This window comes from Clavelina lepadiformis, chromosome 1 (assembly GCF_947623445.1).
Source record: "Clavelina lepadiformis chromosome 1, kaClaLepa1.1, whole genome shotgun sequence".
In the NCBI taxonomy this organism is placed as follows: domain Eukaryota; kingdom Metazoa; phylum Chordata; class Ascidiacea; order Aplousobranchia; family Clavelinidae; genus Clavelina; species Clavelina lepadiformis.
Window position 1 is genome coordinate 3,576,586 of NC_135240.1, and position 20,719 is coordinate 3,597,304.

At 36.5% G+C, this 20,719-nt stretch overlaps 1 pseudogene; it reads right to left on the minus strand.

Moving 5' to 3' along the window:
- Positions 1-840: 840 nt before the first annotated feature.
- LOC143448657 (transcription factor COE1-like) lies at positions 841-11,580 on the minus strand (annotated as a pseudogene).
- Positions 11,581-20,719: the final 9,139 nt, after the last annotated feature.

Consider the following 20,719-nt stretch of genomic DNA (forward strand, 5'->3'; position numbering starts at 1 on the left):
GAGATACTTTGAAGCGAATTAAAAATGTATTACTGTACCATCTGCAAGTTGCAACACAAAATTCCTAACCATTACATCACCCCGAAAGTTAAATTTGCCACAAAATATTTAATTGTGGACATAATGACGTAATAATTAATACAAAGCGTGATTGTTGTGCCTGCAATGTCGGTGGAATTTTTTGTTTCGATAGATTTTAAGATGAAATAAACGAATCATTGCAGTATTTGTTGGCCATGGTTTCATTTCGATAAACAACAAGTTTCTCATATAGAAGACCTTGAGATGCCAAACGTATACGAAATTTTTAGAAGTAGACATTTAGGTAGTAGAGTTATTGCAATCGAATGGTTTTTACATAAATATCAAACCCAATTAAAAACCTTAAAAAGAGTTAGATTCTCACAATTTTATCCACGTCAATTCCAATCATTAATCATTAAAGTCGAAGTCAATGAAATACGACTCATTTTTTGGTACAGCCACAGCGGTAAAATTTTCATTCCCCAGAGAAAATTAGAAATTCTAAATCACCGCGAGATCTGATTAGGCGTATCCGCGAGATCGATCGATCGCGAGATCTTGGGCGTAACTTTTTTCCCATACAGCTGCATGACGCAACATAATGTTATAAATTGGATGAAATGGAATCAATAATGTTCAATACAGTCATCTCCCGGTTAAGTACGCACCCGTTTAAGTTCGCCTCTCAGATAAGTACGCAAAAATTCTTCACAAATTCTGGGTCCAACTTTTTCAACAATTTATTTATTTTAAACAGCAAGCACATTAACTGGATGTCAGGAAAAGTTAAACGTCAACTTAACAATAGTTCACCGCTTAAACATTTCGTGCAAAGTCATCTGATGCATATTTTGCATTCTTTTTTGCTTGGCTTCCAACGTCACCTGGTTCAGTTTTCGCTGAAAGCATTCAAAAGTGCTTTTGAGATTATCGTAAGCACCTCCTGCTTGATCTTGTAAGGCAGGACACAGCAACTGATCCTCAACTTCAAGCACTTTGTTGTAAAGTTGTTTAAGGCCATGAAAAACGATGCTGTTTTCGGCAGGTGCACATTCGTTGCTTGGGCCAGCCTCATCGTCAGTGTCATCATTTTCGGTCTGGATCGTTTCCAACACCTCATGCACGTCACCTAAAATCGCCTGTGAAAGAACATACAGCTACAGTCTTTACAATATCTTGGAAATGCTGCACAGAATTTCTTAGAGGCACGATAGTAGTAGGCATATACTGTAAAAGTTGTCGTAGTTAAAGCTTGGTGAATGCTATTTTCATGTTAATTCGAACCTAATGCAACAGTTTTATGAGTTGTTTTAGAGTTAGAAATACCGCTTTGATTATTTGATTAATGCAATTAATATTTGCAAACCCTGTTTAGCAAATGGGTACAATCAGTCAATATTAAGTTAATATTTTAGCTTATTTTTTAACTTTATTTAGCAAATGGGTACATTCAGTCGCCATTTGTAAACCCTGTTTAGCAAATGGGTACAATCAGTCACCATTTGTAAGTTATACTTCGCACGGGTACAAATGTGCACGACGTAACTATTACCAAATGTATCTCGCAACAAATACGGGTATCAAATTGCACGAAGTAAAAAATATACAAAAAATATACGAAAGATATACCTGTATGAATTTTTGTAGCCATTTGCCAGATTAACTTGCAAATCACTACTCCAAATTAGAAATTTGACGGGGAAACTCGCAAACACATACCTAACTGACAATAAAGTACCGTATTGAATTGTCAAAGACCATATCTCGTATCTCGAAAAAATATACCTGTATGAAATTGCACGATGTATAAATTACCAAATGTGTCTTGCAAAAAATACGGGTATCAAATTGCACGAAGCAAAATTTTTGTAGCCAATTGCCAGATTAACTTGCAAATCACTACTCCAAATTACAAATTACAAATAGTATTTCTTACAAACAAAATAAAATACTACTAACTGTTTGACTTGTAAACGCAATAGCTTGGTATAAAACTTAAACATACCACGATGATAACTCAACTGATAAATAGCAATTTAACTCACATTTAAAATAGGTGGACCATGGATCCTACACAACATGTCCAACAGTTCCACTTGGTGGATGGGTTGTATTTATCATGGCGAGATCGACATTTAGACGCTATATATCGCCGGTCCTGTACTCCGACCAGTACAGGTAACGTATTAATGGTCCAGGTTGATCGTCGTTGTCTAAATCTTCTTCGAAAAAAGTGACGGCAAAAGGATTGCTGACGTAACCATGGAAGCAGGACGTAGTACTGGGCAATAGCACCTGTAGAATTCGGCGAAAACAGATGACTATTTAAATCTAGCAATATCTTACAGACCGTTGTAAATAATCGTATTCTATAATTGCAACACTTTAAGAGACAAGAATTAAGCTAAGCTGCAAGACAACAAGTAAATTAAGACAAAAGCCTAAAAAGGAAACTGGAATACTTTGTGTCTATCCATCCACCATTCGCTGGGATTTATATAACAAATCTTGCAAATGAACAGACGTAAATATTACCAAATGTATCTCGCAACAAATACGGGTATCAAATTGCACGAAGTAAAAAATATACAAAAAATATACGAAAAATATACCTGTATGAATTTTTGTAGCCATTTGCCAGATTAACTTGCAAATCGCTACTCCAAATTAGAAATTTGACGGGGTAACTCGCAAACACATACCTAACTGACAATAAAGTACCGTATTGAATTGTCAAAGACCATATCTCGTATCTCAAAAAAAATATACCTGTATGAAATTGCACGATGTATTAATTACCAAATGTGTATTGCAAAAAATACGGGTATCAAATTGCACGAAGCAAAATTTTTGTAGCCATTTGCCAGATTAACTTGCAAATCACTACTCCAAATTAGAAATTTGACGGGGTAACTCGCAAACACATACCTAACTGACAATAAAGTACCGTATTGAATTGTCAAAGACCATATCTCGTATCTCAAAAAAAATATACCTGTATGAAATTGCACGATGTATAAATTACCAAATGTGTCTTGCAAAAAATACGGGTATCAAATTGCAAGAAGCAAAATTTTAGAGTTAGAAAATTAAACAAAAGCATAAAAAGGAAACTGGTAATCTGAAAATGGTGAATCGTAGTCACGCAAATGAGGCAGTTAGCAAGATCTGTCATGAAACCTCGTCGCTTTGAACTTTGTATGAATATGTTATTTGTAGGGAACATACATACAAGAACATACAGCTAGAGTCTTTACAATATCTTGGAAATGCTGCACAGAATTTCTTAGAGGCACGATAGTAGTAGGCATATACTGTAAAAGTTGTCGTAGTTAAAGCTTGGTGAATGCTATTTTCATGTTAATTCGAACCTAATGCAACAGTTTTATGAGTTGTTTTAGAGTTAGAAATACCGCTTTGATTATTTGATTAATGCAATTAATATTTGCAAACCCTGTTTAGCAAATGGGTACAATCAGTCAATATTAAGTTAATATTTTAGCTTATTTTTTACCTTTATTTAGCAAATGGGTACATTCAGTCGCCATTTGTAAACCCTGTTTAGCAAATGGGTACAATCAGTCACCATTTGTAAGTTATACTTCGCACGGGTACAAATGTGCACGACGTAACTATTACCAAATGTATCTCGCAACAAATACGGGTATCAAATTGCACGAAGTAAAATATATACGAAAAATATACGAAAAATATACCTGTATGAATTATATACCACGCATAAAATATACCACGCATAAAACGGTTGGAGTGGTATCGGAACACAAATTTCTGTAGATTGTGATTCACGCAACTGCTGGAAAGAGTTATTGCCGACGGATTAAATGCGACAACCTAGCAATGCGATTGTATTTAATTGGAAATGCTCATGATTTTTACTGTTATTGTTTACATATCTTATTGTATGATCATCGCCATGGTAATATAGCCTACGTACGGTAATTAGCAACTACCACTGCAAGCATTTAATATAATCAGTTAATCACTACAAAATAATATCGTGTTTGTAACGAACCACGACAGCATTCGAAAATATAAATTAGGCAGCGATAGTATTTCTTACAAACAAAATAAAATACTACTAACTGTTTGACTTGTAAACGCAATAGCTTGGTATAAAACTTAAACATACCACGATGATAACTCAACTGATAAATAGCAATTTAACTCACATTTAAAATAGGTGGACCATCGATCGTACACAACATGTCCAACAGTTCCACTTGGTGGGTGGGTTGTATTTATCATGGCGAGATCGACATTTAGACGCTATATATCGCCGGTCCTGTACTCCGACCAGTACAGGTAACGTATTAATGGTCCAGGTTGATCGTCGTTGTCTAAATCTTCTTCGAAAAAAGTGACGGCAAAAGGATTGCTGACGTAACCATGGAAGCAGGACGTAGTACTGGGCAATAGCACCTGTAGAATTCGGCGAAAACAGATGACTATTTAAATCTAGCAATATCTTACAGACCGTTGTAATCAATCGTATTCTATAATTGCACCACTTTAAGAGACAAGAATTAAGCTAAGCTGCAAGACAACAAGTAAATGAAGACAAAAGCCTAAAAAGGAAACTGGTATACTTTGTGTCTATCCATCCACCATTCGCTGGGGTTTATATAACAAATCTTGCAACGTGTGAACTGAACAGACGTAAATATTACCAAATGTATCTCGCAACAAATACGGTTCAAAGCTGCAACACAACAGTTATTAGAAATACCAACAAATGTTAGCAACTATTAAAGTTAATGAACTAGTGTTTCGCGATACGCAACAAGCTTATTGTAGATCTAAAAATTTACAAGTGTTAACAAACATATCCAACCTGAATCGCTTGCATCGTAGCGATCGGAAATTCCCCCAAACTGAGTTGCGTAACCGTTTATACTTTATAGCAACGGCTGCTACGGCGGCTGAGTGAGGCACGAAGCTACCCGTATCTCCCGGATGCGTAGTCAAGTGTGAAGGGGGCGGAGCAACGCTTCCTGGAGGAGAAATTTGAGGATGAGCGTTGTACTGCCGAGTGAAGGACGCCTCCATGAAGTCTGCCGCTCTCTTAAGGAAAACTTCCTGTCGGAGAAGCGTTTTTGGTTGTTTTTGCTTGTTTTGTTTTCGGAAAACTATATCAAAATTCGGTAACTTACTTTTGATAGGCGATCGGGGTCACCCTCGTACCTCGGTACCGTCTTTAACAAACGTTGAAAACCAGGATCCAATGTGCCAGGGGTGGATAATTACTTGAAACTTACAATTTCAAGTAGCATTCAACATTTACATTTAAAGTAGCCTTTTAAAAAAGCAACCAACGCCGCGTAACGATTAATAATATCCGAGCCGCACTGTATTAACATTTGGAGACCAATTCAAACCGTGACAAATTTTATTGCATGGGACAAAATGCAAAACTCTAGACTCAAAATGTCGTTTTGCCTTCGATCTGTTCGGTCTGGTTCTGGTCCCGTCTGTGACGCCCATATAGCTGAGTTGGCCTTAATTGTCATAAAGATATGTAAGGTTAAAAAATCTGCAAGCTTGTACGAATACTGGCTTGGTTCAATTTTGGTGATAATCAACCCCATTGGGCACATTTAGATAATTTATAGACGTCGATCGTGGTGGAAGGTCGATTGGGGTCGTATTGGTGCAGTAGGTTTCACCAATATGCGGAAAGAACAAAACTGAGTACAAAAATAGGTTATATTTTCTTCTAAAAGGCGTCAGTGGAAATTATTAAGGCACATTTAAGAATTCGAAGTAATAATAAAATCTGCCAAATCAAAATTTAATTCTTTTCCAATTTAAAGATCTCTCGATTTCGTCATTTTCAAGAACCGCTCTTTAGTCATCGTTTAACTTTAAAAGTAATTCATCAAGTTTACAGGGGGGGGGGGAGGGCAACCAAAAATAATTGTTTTGCTATAACTAGACCGCTTTGCAGAAACCTATCAGCGCAATATTATTTTCAAGTTTCTAGGACAATAGCAATGAGAAGGCACTCATCGATTTGAAACGAACTGAAATAACTTTGAATGACACGCGCATGTGGAAATGATAATCTGGTAAAATTATCGGTCGGCTTGATGACCGGGGTTTGCTTGATTGCCTTGATTAACCGCTTTGATGACCTGACCTTTTGATGACCTGGTTCCTGACAGCAACTGTTGGTCTTTGGAAAGCTAAATATTTTTTAACAAAAAAAAAAAACATTTTTCACGCAAAAGCGTAACTTTTTTCCCTTCGGAACAAGTTTTCATACCAGCCTTTTAGCTTTTTCATACCGGTAATAAGACCCGGGTAGGCTTAAACTTAAATCTCTAAACTTATATCATATTTCATTCCGCTTGGGTACAATGCAGGTCCCTAGGTGCACGGATAGTATATGAATAATATTCAGAGCAAATAGTTGTTGAGGAATTCGATCCTGTTTTTAAAGCTCCTGTTTTTAATAACTTCGAAATTTATAGAAATCCCAAAAGTTTCTTTTCTGTGTTGGTTAAAAGCTGATCACACAGAGTATTTGGGCAATAAATTTAATTGACAGCAAGCCGCTTACAGCCACAGGGGTCATTTTTGCGGGATCTTCTACCATGCTTTGAATTATTATGGACGTACATGTTTTGTGACTTTCCCAACACCACCTGATTATCGACAAAAACCGTTGTGGAAACGACAACCTAAAATAAACAAAGAAAGCGGAATTGCAATCCTGTTGGCCATAGATCATCTATATAACCGGAGTTTTAAGAATTTACATACAGGAAAGAAAATATATGCGAATTGTAAAGTAAAGAAAACTCGGAAAGAAAATGATTGATTTAAAACTTACCCGAAAATTTCGCAAATACCTTGGCTTGCCAGCGTTTTTCATGCAACTTTGATTGCATTTCAAAAAAAACTTCAAGTAATACCTGAAAAACATTTTACTGATATCGGTGCGCTAAACTTCCACTTGCAAAGAGTGAGTAACTATTGGTTGCCGAAGACACAATACGTTAACAACATGACTCAGATTATATCAGGCAATTAATCGCAAATGACTGTGGCATGGTCAAACGTCAATATAGGTCATCATCTATGCAATAATAACAAGACCAATATAATGGCATGAGTCTGATCATGCAAGCTTGCATAAGTGAAGACATACAGCCTTTGAAGACACACATCCGCGATGCTACGAAGTATTGATTTTTGTAGGCTATAGCGACTTGCAGATTCCCGACAAAGTACGATCTGTGTTGTGCTGATTATAGTGTTCCGAGCAGATTTAATTAACATAAGGCTTGGTGAATGACAAAAACTTGCTAAAAAACGCAAGCTAAAACTGTAGCGAAAAAACGAAGAACAAAAACGCGAACAACTTGAACAAAAACGCGAAGCTAAACTGTAAAATATGGTAACCACCGTATTTAGCCAAAAATCAACAACTGCATTGAAATGAACAAATGCTTTTGCGAGGAAAAATCCGTTATCAACGCTTCTGAAGTGGCGCTTCTCTGTCACCGTAAACGTTGGTGATTTAAATTGCTGAAAAATATTTTTTAGCTTTTCATATAATTGAAAACAACCGCCAACTTCGTTAAAAAATATCAAAAAGCTGATCAGCGAAAACAAGCCGATTACTTTGTGTCAGAGCCTTTCAAAAATCGTGACAATAAAAAATGATTAATTTAGAAGGGTGAGCCGTTACTTTATACCTATAGCCTAATGTGTTTAAATTTGTCCAAAAACGCACAAGCAGACAACAGGCCATTATTTGTTACGCTCATTAACTTTATAGTTGGCAGATACCATGTGCTACTTTCGCTGCAGAAACCATCAGAGAAACATGCAAGGCGCTGTGTTCTTGGACTGTATATTGGAGATGCATTACTTTAAGGGCGCATTAAGACATTTTAAAGTAATTATTTCGCCTTCTGACTTCCTAACTTTCTCCACTTAAACTTGCTTTCAATTTCTCGTTTATTGCAGGATCCCAAAAGTACGGGCATCTTCGCTGAAATGCCATATCCTTTTTGTGTTAATGCAGATTGGAAATAACATGCGAGAGTTGCAATTTTTATAAGCAAGTCAATATTAATTATACATGCGACAATGTGTTTGTTTTTGCATTTGCTTAATATATAAACCATACTTGACAAACCTCTCAAAAATGAAGGGGTCTGACGGCGTTTCGTTTCTGTTTCCGCAACGTTTCTTGTCGCAGCACCGACTGTAAATTAATTTTAATTTATTAAACTTTTAGTTTTAATCTTTACATATTTTTACATATCTCCATACGTAACTGAAAAATCGTGTGTAAATAAGGATTGAGTCAAATAATTTAATAACCAAAAGTTTCACCTGCACAAGATTTCGTGGGTTAGTAAAACTCTTCGCATTTCGGGGTTCTTGTCTTGGCCTTCGTATGGAATAGCCTAAACGAAAAAATATTTTCAAAAGTATCAACTATACAAGAGTCTCAGAAAATTAAACTCAGAGTCCATCACAGTTATTTCCACTTTACCTTCTCATCGGCGGCATCTACGAGGCGAATGTAAATACTCTGTTCCATTCGTATACCTAAAACATACTGTCATTGTTCTAATTACTCTTGCGGTTCTTATTATTTCTACATAGACATATGTAAGTTTTAAGCCTAGGGTAAGCCGAGCAAGGCGGTTGCCGTTCAGAAAGCGAATTAGAAAGTGAAAAACTGGGAAGAAACGCACGGGGTAAATTGTTTTTTGAAATAAAAGTGTGCATGTTAGAATGCGCGTAAAGTCAATTTTTTTGGGGCGCCATACCCCCAGAACCCGTAGGAAAGATTGCATCATTACATCTCCCGTAATTTTGGGGCCACAAAATCAAGTCGCGCCATACCTCGCTTCTCCTTCACTGTATATAAGCTCCTGGAGCGACTTGACTCCTTGAGCAACCACTGTATATAAGCGCATATGTACATAATTATTAATTAGTTCTTCGTGGGCATTTCTCCATAGCATTTATATTACAAATAATATTTCAATATTTTAATCTTAAATCCAAACGAAAAGATAATAATTCCAGGAGCAGAGGACAAGCGGTTGCAGAGAAGAGCAGCTAAAGATTTGAATAAAGCATGGCCGCCAAAAACGTTTACAGAGTGAAACAAAACTTACATTACAGTATCATGCTGCTTAACTGCACATTCTGTTCATGCCAGAGATTAATAAGCTATTAGCAGCGAAATTGATCAAAATTTGTGCGTACGATTATCACTTTACATATTTCTCGGAAATTCAGAGACTGTCAAGAAAGTGTTATCACGTATTGGCAGCGTACGGTGTGCAGAGAGCAAGTGTGAAGACTTATGTCGAGTAATCTTGAGAAAAGAGTCAGAGGAGGTCTCGCGATCGATAGGTGGGCGACATCAGTAATTTTAGGTGGCATCCAATCAAGACATGGATCGCACTTGCTCGAAAGGGGACTTTCGTTACTTCTGGGACCTTGTTTCGATTCCTAAACTTGTTATTTAGGACAACATAGCAAATTGGCAATAAATGATTCTTAATGAATTTATTATCTCCTGTCGTTGATCGCGGGTCAAAATTTGGAATAGATGTTTCGAGAGAGACACGCGTTAATTGGAACCCGTAGAAATGCGAGTATAGCGCATTGTTTACTAATTGCGGCCGCAAACCAATGCAATAATGAACAAATAATCAAATATCTCACCGTTCTGATATACAAGTTGTAATTTGTAATGCACTCCATTGTTTTTTTTCTGGCCGGAAACTTCCTAAAAATATTGGAATACTGTAAAATACTTTAAGTAAAAAAAAACTACTTTAGCGAAATAGAAATACAGCAGAGGACGACGATCATAACCTTTTCTTTTAATCGTTCACTTGGTACACGCTGATATATATAAGCTAAGGAAGGAAGACTCAAAATTTTAACAGAAAAATAATAAAAATGATAAAGTAAAAATAACTGTACGTTTTTGAGTTGTTTTTCTTAAATTAAAAGTAATAAAAAAACTACCGTTTCATTTTCCACAAAACCAACAAATGCGCTATTTTCTATTTCCACAAGTTGCCCATTTAGATCACGGAACGTCACGATGAAGTTAAAGAAGTTCCTTTTACGCAACTTACTAGGCGGCTTGTTTTTCGAAATGTGCTTCCCGAAGCCAGACCCTGCAAAAAGAAAAATATTTCAGAAAATCCCAAATTCAAAGCGAACAGACATATAAGAAATACCGACATATATTTCTTGTCTAAAAAACATTTTCGTCGTTAAAATTTTACAAGAACTTAAAAACGAATTCTTATTCTAAACTAGATTCAAAATTACCAGAATCACTGACTGCAAATACGGATAAAAATTCCAAAATTGGTGCAAAAGTTCACAAATTCAATCGCGCGACAGAAACGAGATTTCTTAAAAATAAATTACCAATTCGTTTGGTTGACAAATCATCAAAAGAAAATTGGAAAAACAAAAATCCACCCGCTGGCCTTACTCCGGTCTAGGGTTGGATTATCCGGATAGCGGTTAACCGGTTAACCGCAGGTTTTTTTTCTATCTGATATCCGGATATAAATCTGCCGGTTAAACGGTTAAAAGAGTATCGTTGCTAATGCGTTTTACACTTTTTAATAAGTTTGAACATTCTTTGTTACGTAGAGGCTGACTCCCGCTGAGCGCAATTAAACTTTTTTCACACTTCTATTGTCTTATACCAGGGGTGGGCAACCTTTTTGAACCCGAGAGCCGCTTTGGTTGTTAAATTTTTACTGACGAGCCAAGTCATAAGAACTTATGACGTCATAAATAGTTAATCGTTTAATTTTTCCATATCTGCATTCCTCAATCGAAAAATATCATTAAATTTGAATAATTAACAACTTGTCATGAATGCTGGCCTAAATAAGGAAAAGAAAAAGAGAGAAACGTTCATAAACGGTAGTCTTGGTAGCCGATACAATTTCTTTGAAATTTTACGATTCGACTAGAAGAGCCACAAAAAACATGCCGGAAAGCCGCAGTTTGTCCACCCTTGTCTTATACTTTCAACTACGGTGCTCGTAAAATGCACGAGTGAAATTTATTATCACGTCACAAAGAAAGCATAATAAATGATTGAATGATGCATTGTGCTTTATAAGGAGGGCGTTGCAGAAGCAGTGAACATTAAATTTGTGTGATTTTGTGTCGTACTGCGCGTGTGCGTAGATCTGCAATAAAACTGTGTAGTGATTTTACAATCCATTTTTCATGCAAACCTCGTGAAATCGATTGTTTAACTTAGCAGTTATCTAACCGGTTAACCGGTTAGATAAATTCCAAATATACGGATATATCCGTTATCCGGATAGTAAAAACTATTGATATCCGAACTAACCCTACTCCGGTCTAATCTTTACCAACCGATACCATAAGTGTAAAATAAATGTTTCTGAACCGAACCAACTGGTTATACCCTGGCATTTTATCCACCACACTGGTCTGAATCCAACCCCTGGCTGGTGAGGCAAGTTGTTCACCGGACATCGCGGCCGATGTCATTCTAGATGTTTATTCTCAGAGAACCTGAATCTTTCACAAGTATCTCAGTTACAGTCTGCGTGTATAACGTGGTATATTTGACTTGGTAATTTTGAAAAGATTATCGCATTAATTAAAATTAAATTAAATTGAATGAAATAATAAATATTATTAATAATAATAATCATATTTCCACAAACTTGGAAAAAAATACTGAATTGCTATACTATTATGAATATATATATAAATACTATATATATATATATATATATATAGTATAAATACTATACTATTACTAACAAAAAATATCTGGGACAAAATATTACAATGTGTGCAATTTATTAATTTACCAGAAATATATGTAACAAAGTGCACTGCACTATGGGTTACTTTGCTGTTGTAAAATTAAAAGAAAACTTCTGGTTTTAAAATAAAAATGTTAATGCAAGTTAATTACGAAATTGTTTTCACATTTGCCGTTAAGAGTGTATATGACCAAAAATAAATTAACTTGAAAAAGACACGGAAATAAAATAAATAAAGATAAAAAATGAAAAAAATAATGTCACTGAGATAAACGTCAAGGGTTTCATTATTTAAATATTTTCGATACTAAATACTAATAGTTAAATACTCCACACAAAAGAACAAACAAATTTTTCAATATTTGAATGGGCTGAAATAGCCTGCGCTAAACTCGTTCAGAAACTTCTGTAGCCTTTCGTTCCAGAGCTGCAAGTTTTCCTAATTCTAAATGTCATTTTCATTATTAAACTTTCATGTATTTCTACAGACCAACTCGAGAAATATATCTTAATCTAATCTATTTTTGTGTATTCCCGTTGCGGCCTTGCAAATTGCTCTCAAGATAGTGCCTGCACTTCGTATCGTCTCAAAACTACCGTACTGGGATTCAAGTGCAATCATGAAAGTTATTGCACCTAGCCGATGTAGCCTCGTTCTAACTGAGTCCGCTGAGAAATTGTGTATTGTTGACCTTGATGTGTCCTTCGAGAAACGCTACAGTTTTGAAACTACATGTCAATTGCCAACGAGGCCTTCACTTCTAATAGAAGGGTCGGGGGGAAAAAAGAGAAAAGCTATGAGGAAGGCTTATAGTGGCTGTGGGATGGCCAACTTGGTTCACGAACGTTTTATCTCTCTTTTTTGCTGTTCGTTCCGTCTGTTGCCAATTTTTAAGAAGTCCTGTGACTCATTCAGAGAATCTACTCCTCCTGTTTAGAAACGCTCACTAGTATACAGGGCAACATGATGCAACGTCAAATTTTAAATTACATTTGGTTGTTTACAAAATGACCGATTGGTTGAATTCACAATAATGGTGGGCTTAGTAGCATTCAAATGTGTACAAGTGAATGTAGATGGCGTTCAAGTATGTCCTTTTACATAAATCGAAATAGTTTTACAACTAAAGTGTTTGGATAATTTCAATTTGTGGAGCACAACGTCGACTACGATTGTACGATTATATGCTCGCTATTAATAAGGGTAAAATAATAACAATAATAACCTTTACGGTGATTCCATAACCTTTATGATAACGCTCTCATTGTCATTCACAATAAAGTGTCATCGTCATTATGAATACATAAAGGAAATATTTTAAGTCCACATCTTTTGTTGTTGATATTTTGAAAATGGAAGAAAAAACACGTTCGTCAAAAAAATTCAGGTTTTGCAGCCTAACTTTTATAGCTAACTTATCTGCATGTAGGTTATTGGTTGTTTTGTTAATCTTTGGTATAATATGTTTGTTGTATAATGTTTTTCACATGAATCAATGAAGTTGAAAAAATTACAGTGAAATAATCCGTTCTTAGACTGTAAAATACAAGCATATCAATTTTCAGAAAACCGATTTTAGGCCATTTTAATGTTGGGTAAATGTTGTCATTTCTTTACCACATAATACTGTAGATACCACAATTTATTTTACAGCATAATAAACAGTGTCTAGAATAGACTAAGGTTAAGCAATATATTATTAGTTATTATTAACATATATTAGTTATTTTGTGGTTGTCGATATTAATACCATGTGTAAAATGCTGTAGGCCTATTAATGTGAGTAGCCTATATATGAGTAGGCCTGCGCAATTTGATTCCATTGATTTAGACTTGGCTACTTTACCTGAAGTGTTATGTTGTATATATCTCAGCGGGTAAAATAACATACATGTGCTTAATGTAATGCTGCGGAAGTGATGCCTAAAAAAGCCATTTTTTTATTGATTTCTCTCATTTTAGTTCTGGTCTCATCTGTCAAGTTGTCAACTGCTGTTTATTTGGTGTGATGCTGCTCCAGCAGTTTATGATGGCCATTAAAGGATAGTAATCGACTGACACCGGTTCGACACGGTTGTTGAGTTTATTGCTTTAAACTTTGGTTTTCCGGTTTACTTATATCATTTATTTTTAAGGCATTAGGTGCGCTATATAGTTGGTTCTGTTAATATTGCCTGATTTTTGCGTGTTTTTAATTAAACTGTTTATGCGTTTAGTGCGTCCACTGGATGGCGCCGTTTGCGATAACAGTCCGACACAGCGGTCTTCAACCTATGAAACAATTCCGCAGGGTGGCAGCAAGTGACGTACAAAATATTCAAACTCACACGAATAACATTGACACCTTTGTAAGTTAGCGGTAAACAATTCGGCTTATTTTGAACTGCTTTTACTAAGTGTATGTTTTGCTTGTATGGCTCATCGTGGTTAAAGTTGGAATTGAATTTGTAGGATACTGCCATGGAAAATCGCAGCCGTGTCCAGACACAATTGGCTACCTGCCAATCCCCGACTGAAGTGGGAGGTTTCATGACACCTCCTAAGAGCAGTCAGAAACAGTCCATAGCCACGACGCCGCTACCGGGACTCTGCAGCACTTAAAGACAATGGAATGCACACAAGCATGGTCGTATTTGTAAACGGCAAATAGCACCACGCGTGAGCAGTTTGTTTTTCTCCTTTTCGTCACTCGGTGCCGCTGCTGAGAGAAGGCACATCTGCGAAGACGGCGGATCGAAAACACTCAGGCGTGTCTTAAAGTTTTTAGATACGGCGTTACACGTTGCAATATAGGACAATTACTCTCTGTGACGTAATAATAATCCTATACGATTATCTCCACTGTGATGTCATATACCGTGCTTGTTAGACAACATAATAATTAGCGCCGTTCACGATATTTTTCCAGTTTTTGTGTCCTTTTTGCCCATTTTATTCTATTACCTTTGCCATCTAGGGCTGCCAATAGAAATTTTGCAAAATCTTCCGTCAGACTGCTCTGATGACGAGAATTCTGACATTGAAATCGACGCAACAGTAAATTCTGCAATAGCCAGTGTTCAGCAGGCAAGTGAATCTGAATCGTCAGATTCGAGCGAAAGCAAGTCTGATGTACTAAAATGAGTTTTTACATGAAGTTATTTAGAGCAAGTTTCCAAATATCAAACGGCATTTAAAATGTTATCCATAACCTACCTACCTATCCCGACCTTATCAATGCCAAGTTTGTCACAAGGCTTTTACCACAAGCAGTAATTTGAAAACTCTTATGGTAAACCACACTGTTGAACGACCTTATCAGTGCCAAGTTTGTCTCAAGTCATTTATCAGAGGTGGAAATTTGCAAGCTCATATGAAAATTCACAATGGAGATTGACCTTATTATTGCTAAGCCCTTTTCCCAAAAGAACAAGTTGCGGAGTCATGAAACTATTCACACTGGAAAACGACAATGACAATGTTTAATGACAGATGCATTAAACAAATATTAAACCTCCTATAGAGGAAATCTAAATATTTTGAAGTGGTCTTTGGACAAAACTGAGCATCGAGCAAAATATTTACAAGATTTCAAATCAATGTAGTAGGAAGAAACAAAGGAAACGAAAACCATGAACAATGCAATGTCTCATTGAGGCATGCTCTTTGAGGCATTATTTACATTAAAATGATTGAAAACCGATTCTAACTTCAAATTTCATTATCCGATTCTGGTAGCAAGTCTAGGAGCTTTCATCATCCTCATCCTTGTAATTCTCTTCTTTGGTTGTTACCCAAACATGAGGAAACTGAAACAAGCGGATAACCGCAGCGTTGGAAGTCGGGGTGATGCCGAATATGTAACCGGTAAAACGGCTGACCAAGAAATTGTGCCCATGGTGACCCACCAAAGGCAGCAATACCATCATTAGACCAACGTAGCCCTGTTGGGGCTAAACGGTGATGACGCACCCACCCACAGTTACCCATTGAATGGCGCTTCTCCTCAATGCGTGGGTACCCCAAACAAAACGGGATCATTGGGACAGAATAGAAACTCCGGCGTGTTTCATTATTTTTTCAAGGATCGTCCGATTAATCTTACGCGTAAGGCGTCTTCGTCAAGCATCGAGCCATCAACTTACTGTATGTCGTCACCTTCGAGTGCCGTCAACGATAAAAGTAAAATTAAATGAATAACAAAACTTTTCGTAACAATACAGTGTGTCATTGACTATGCCCTATAGGCTAGGCTATACTTGGTTATTTAGAAATTAATATCTGCCATTTGTCATAAAGTCCTTTTTGCTAACCATAAATAAAAATAAGCAAAACGTATATCTTAAAGACTTAAACCGACAAAGACACACACTGTTGTGGTACGACAAAGTATTAGTGAAACAAAATAAAATGCATACTCCTTGTTAACCTGACACATGAGGTGTTGAGGGCACAGAGCGAGGCGCGAATGACGCAATTCTCGAATGCAACCAACATGGACCCGGTTGGTTTGTTTAGATTTAGCGAAAGAGCCCTCTTGTAACAAACAACAATTGTGACATCACAGACCTCTATTACCAAAATTTATTTTAATGACATAGGAAAGCCCCAGCACATCTGCATCACTCTCTAGAAAAAGGAAAAAGAAAAGCAATTCCAGAGATTTTAATGTCGTGGTAAATAGCATTCTAAGCATTTTAGTTTAAACTTTTAATACTGTCACGTCATTCTTGGGAAAGAGTTTTCCAGTTAGTAATTGCCAATTTATGAACTTGCTTTTTCAGAACACTGCAATTATCGTTGGTATATTTGAAAACTTGCTCTAAATAACTTTGTGTAAAAATTCCTTTTAGTACGTTACCATGCAGGTCACTTCCAAGAAACTGTTTCCAGCTTTAACGGAATGTAATTTTCATTGCAAACGTACTGTTTTTCTCGTTCACATTCACACTCACATGCGTTGAAATTTTCATGCCTTTTTTGTCGTATATTTCCGCCACGTCGCATCATGTTTTACAAGCTCGAACTTCTGCGCGAGAAGTGCGCAGACATAACGTTTTAGACATCAAAAATCTATGAGTACGACAGGTTGCTTTGCTCAATCCAACAGGGCAGGGCTTTGTTTTACCAAACCAAAAGTAATATAATAGGAAGCAATACAACAAGCTAGGCTAAAAGCAGAAAAGCATTTTTTAACAAGTTTAACATTTCTCCTTGCAATTGCTATTATTTTCCTTTAAACGCAAATTAATTGTCATGTTGACTTGGCTTTCACGTGGAACTCTTTTTCGCTTTAAGGACAATAAATAAGCATTAAGCGTTCGATTGCCGCCATCGATATTCTAAAATGCAGAATCTCCTATCGAAACGCAAAAAATCGTTTGCCCCTACTGGGCGACAGAAATCAACTTATTTTTTCTCGTTATACAGGGACACTACGAAACCAAAAAATAAAAATTTTTGGAAGTAACTTCCGTATAGATATTGGCGATTTGGCGACAGCATAACAAATAAAATTTGCAAGAAAGAACTGTAGCGGTGCGATCCCGACAGAAGTTTGCATTCGATTGTCAAAGCATAATTTTCACTGAAAACAATACGTACATATCAAAATTTGGTGGTGATGCTGACGTTTTAAAAGTTTAAATGATAGACCTCATGCTGTCACTGAAAAGTCTCTTGAGGTAGTCCTTATGCCGAAAAGTCACATAAACATATAGTTGTGATAAAAATATTAGCAAGAAAACGCAAACTAAAGAGGACATTAGGACATTTTTAGTATCCTTGGAGGACAATTCATTTTTTTAGAAAAGAGGCCCTAAGTAACACTAATAGAAGGCTAGGCCTACAAAACTCGCACCTTTGCTTTAATAATTAGCCTTTTTACATGTGCGGTTCAGTTGCAATCTTTCTGGTGCACGTTTGAACTTAACAGACCCCAACTTCGAATTTAACTCAACATGCGAGGAATGTGGGCATGTAAAACCGCCTAGGGCTGGAACGGCATTGAATAAACGCGTGGTCGGCGATCAAAAAGGTACGTAGGGCTGGATGGGCAATTGGTTGAAAAACCCTTTTTAATTCGGCATTTCAGTAAGTTTCATAAATACGGTAATGTTTTGGAAATAAATACAACGTCTCACCTATACGTTTTGTCAAAAGTATAAACAACTAACTCGAAATGCGGAAAAAGTCGACATTTCGTTATATTTGAGCGTCCTCGGAGGACCATTTAATTTTATGAAAAAAAAGACTAATGGTAGGCCTATTATAATTAATTATAATTATAAACTAATGAACTTTGCAATATTGTGATCTCTTTAGTCAAGCGGAAAGGCCACAGACAGTCCGGCCCTTTGAAATGAATTGGAGGACTTAAATTGAGTCGAAATGTCCAAATGCTAAAACGAAACAAAAGCTGGTTAAGACCTCCCACAGTCAAAAGCAATAAATCAAACCATCGTTCTGATTATTTTCATTTCTCACAACTATTGATCATCAAATAAAAGTCATAATAAATGTAATTTTATGCAATGACTTAACCGGAGCATAAACAACCCCATTGTGTACATGTTTCGGCTTTTTGAAGATAAGCGGAGTTTGGTGTTTGATATATCAGCTAAACTAGCCGACAAAAGAGAAGTTCAGTTGGAATCTTTCTGGCGCATTCAGAGGTCATATGGTAGGCCTATTATAATTAATTATAATTATAAACTAATAAACTTTAGTCAAGCGGAAAAGCTTCCCGCAGAGAGTTAGCAAGGTTTGTAAATTGTCAAGTTCCACGCTGGCCAACGCGACTGCGACGTCTGGTGGTGACCTCTTAAAAAAATTAGCACGAATTCGTTTATTAACTGACGGAGTAAGATTCAAGACAAAGAAAAGCGATTACACAGTTCAAATGAGGAACGTCCTGACGTGTCAGAAATGTTTTAGTTGTCAAAATTAACCCATAGTACGTCGAGTAACTAAAACTTTCAGGCTAATTTTAGTGCTGGTTTTGCAACCGTGCATGTGCTTTTTTCTTGCTTCTCGAATGGATAGTAAACTTGTTGTTACCTTTTTGTTAAATGGGGGTTTGTTTGATAGTCAGTAAATTGTCCAGGGAGCGTAATCGAAAAAAAGTTTGGGAAACACTGGTCTATCGTAACAAAAATTGGTACCGACGTTTCCCGCGCAACAGCGCCGATTTTGTTAACTTTAACGTCTTCACCTGTAAAAATAAAGATTTCGTGACAAGTTTAACTTTCCGAGTCAGGGTTGAGACATTGTTGTTGCCAACTGTCAGTTGTAATGTGTATTGCAGCTGTATTTTAGTAGACCACTGCATTCACAGGGTTTAGTGAAGCCTGGAGTGATGTTGCCTGAGCTAAATTAAGTTCAAGTTACAACCTGTATTTCGTAGATAAATGAAAATAAAGAGCAGATTACTGCTTAAGTTAAATTTGTGTATAGGTATGGCCCTTTCTGTGCGTCATTCCGTTGAACCTGATATACAGAGCGAATACTAGCTTTAATTTCTGTAATTAAACATGATCAATATAAGTTTAAGTTGTCAAACGGTAAAAAGGGACTCTACTACTGTACAGTATTAACCTACGGAAGTGAGGTTCGTAACTTCGAAGTTCGAACTCTCGTGATGTAGCAGGCTAAAAAATCTATGAAATGGTTCATCTTTTTGTCAATGGACTTATTTTGAAAAAGAATTATTTTTGCCGATTAGGATTGCTATTGTTTTATATACGATTAGCTCAACTTTAACTATGTTGCAAATTGTGTAATGAGCTAATAAATGATATTATAAAACATATGAAACGAAATGAAATGAAACAGTTACCGTTTTTCTCTTTTCTTTTACGGCAAACAATTCCAGTGCCCCAAAGTATACTTAGAACCAAAGCCACAAAGGGAGGGAAGGCTTTTCAACGCGTTTGGTGACGTCACGATGTGACGGCATTGCATTTAAAACTGCAAGTTGTCAATTTTAATACGCAGAAACGAAAAAAATCAACACTAGAAAAGCATTTTGTAATTTTTAAATGCAGATTTAGATTAGAAAGTTACTGTAGAGTGTAGACAGTGTAGAGACTATCAGTATAGCGTTTTCAAACTGAAGTCAAAATTTAAACGTTTCAGTGTGCAGCGTATGTATTGTACCGAATCTAGTTTTTCGAGCAAGTATATTTCTGAAATATGGTTATGTTGTAATAATACGCATTAAAGTTGCAGTTGGATGTACTTTAGTTCCATTAAAAGCCTTGTTTGTGGTTTGGAAGCAGTCAAGTAGGTTTGCAGCGTTAATAGAAATATGTTACATAGTGACAGTAAACTGGGTAAATGGGTTATGTTAAAAAACTCATGGATGTTCATAAATTTTGTATGCATTATGAGAAAATCTCATCATCCGAGATGAATGTGAAGTTTTATGTTGAAAAAGGAGACAAAATGAATAAGGATCCCACATGATCTACCTCGCTCCTTCTAAGCTGTCTTTCAAGCCATCCTTTCCGCTTTATAAAACAGTATTTTGGAGGGCACATTCATTCAATGTAAGAAACACCCTGCTGGCACTTATTCTTTTCCCGGGCCGAAGACCAGTTGGTGTGAACACGGCTCCTTGCAGAATTATTCACAGCAATCATCTGCTTGCAAAAATCGCAGAAGAGTTTTTCTGCTTTAACCAGCCAATTTATCGACGAACACCTAATCTAATGTCACACTCGGTCTCAGTTCCACTTAGTCAACATCACTCACCAGAAGATATTTAAGGCAAAGTTAGACTTTCAGAAGATGCGAGTTTTAGATGTGCTAGACTGCAGCGGAGCAGTGATCAGACGAAGTACGTAAAGAACTTATTCTTTTTTGCTTTTATAGC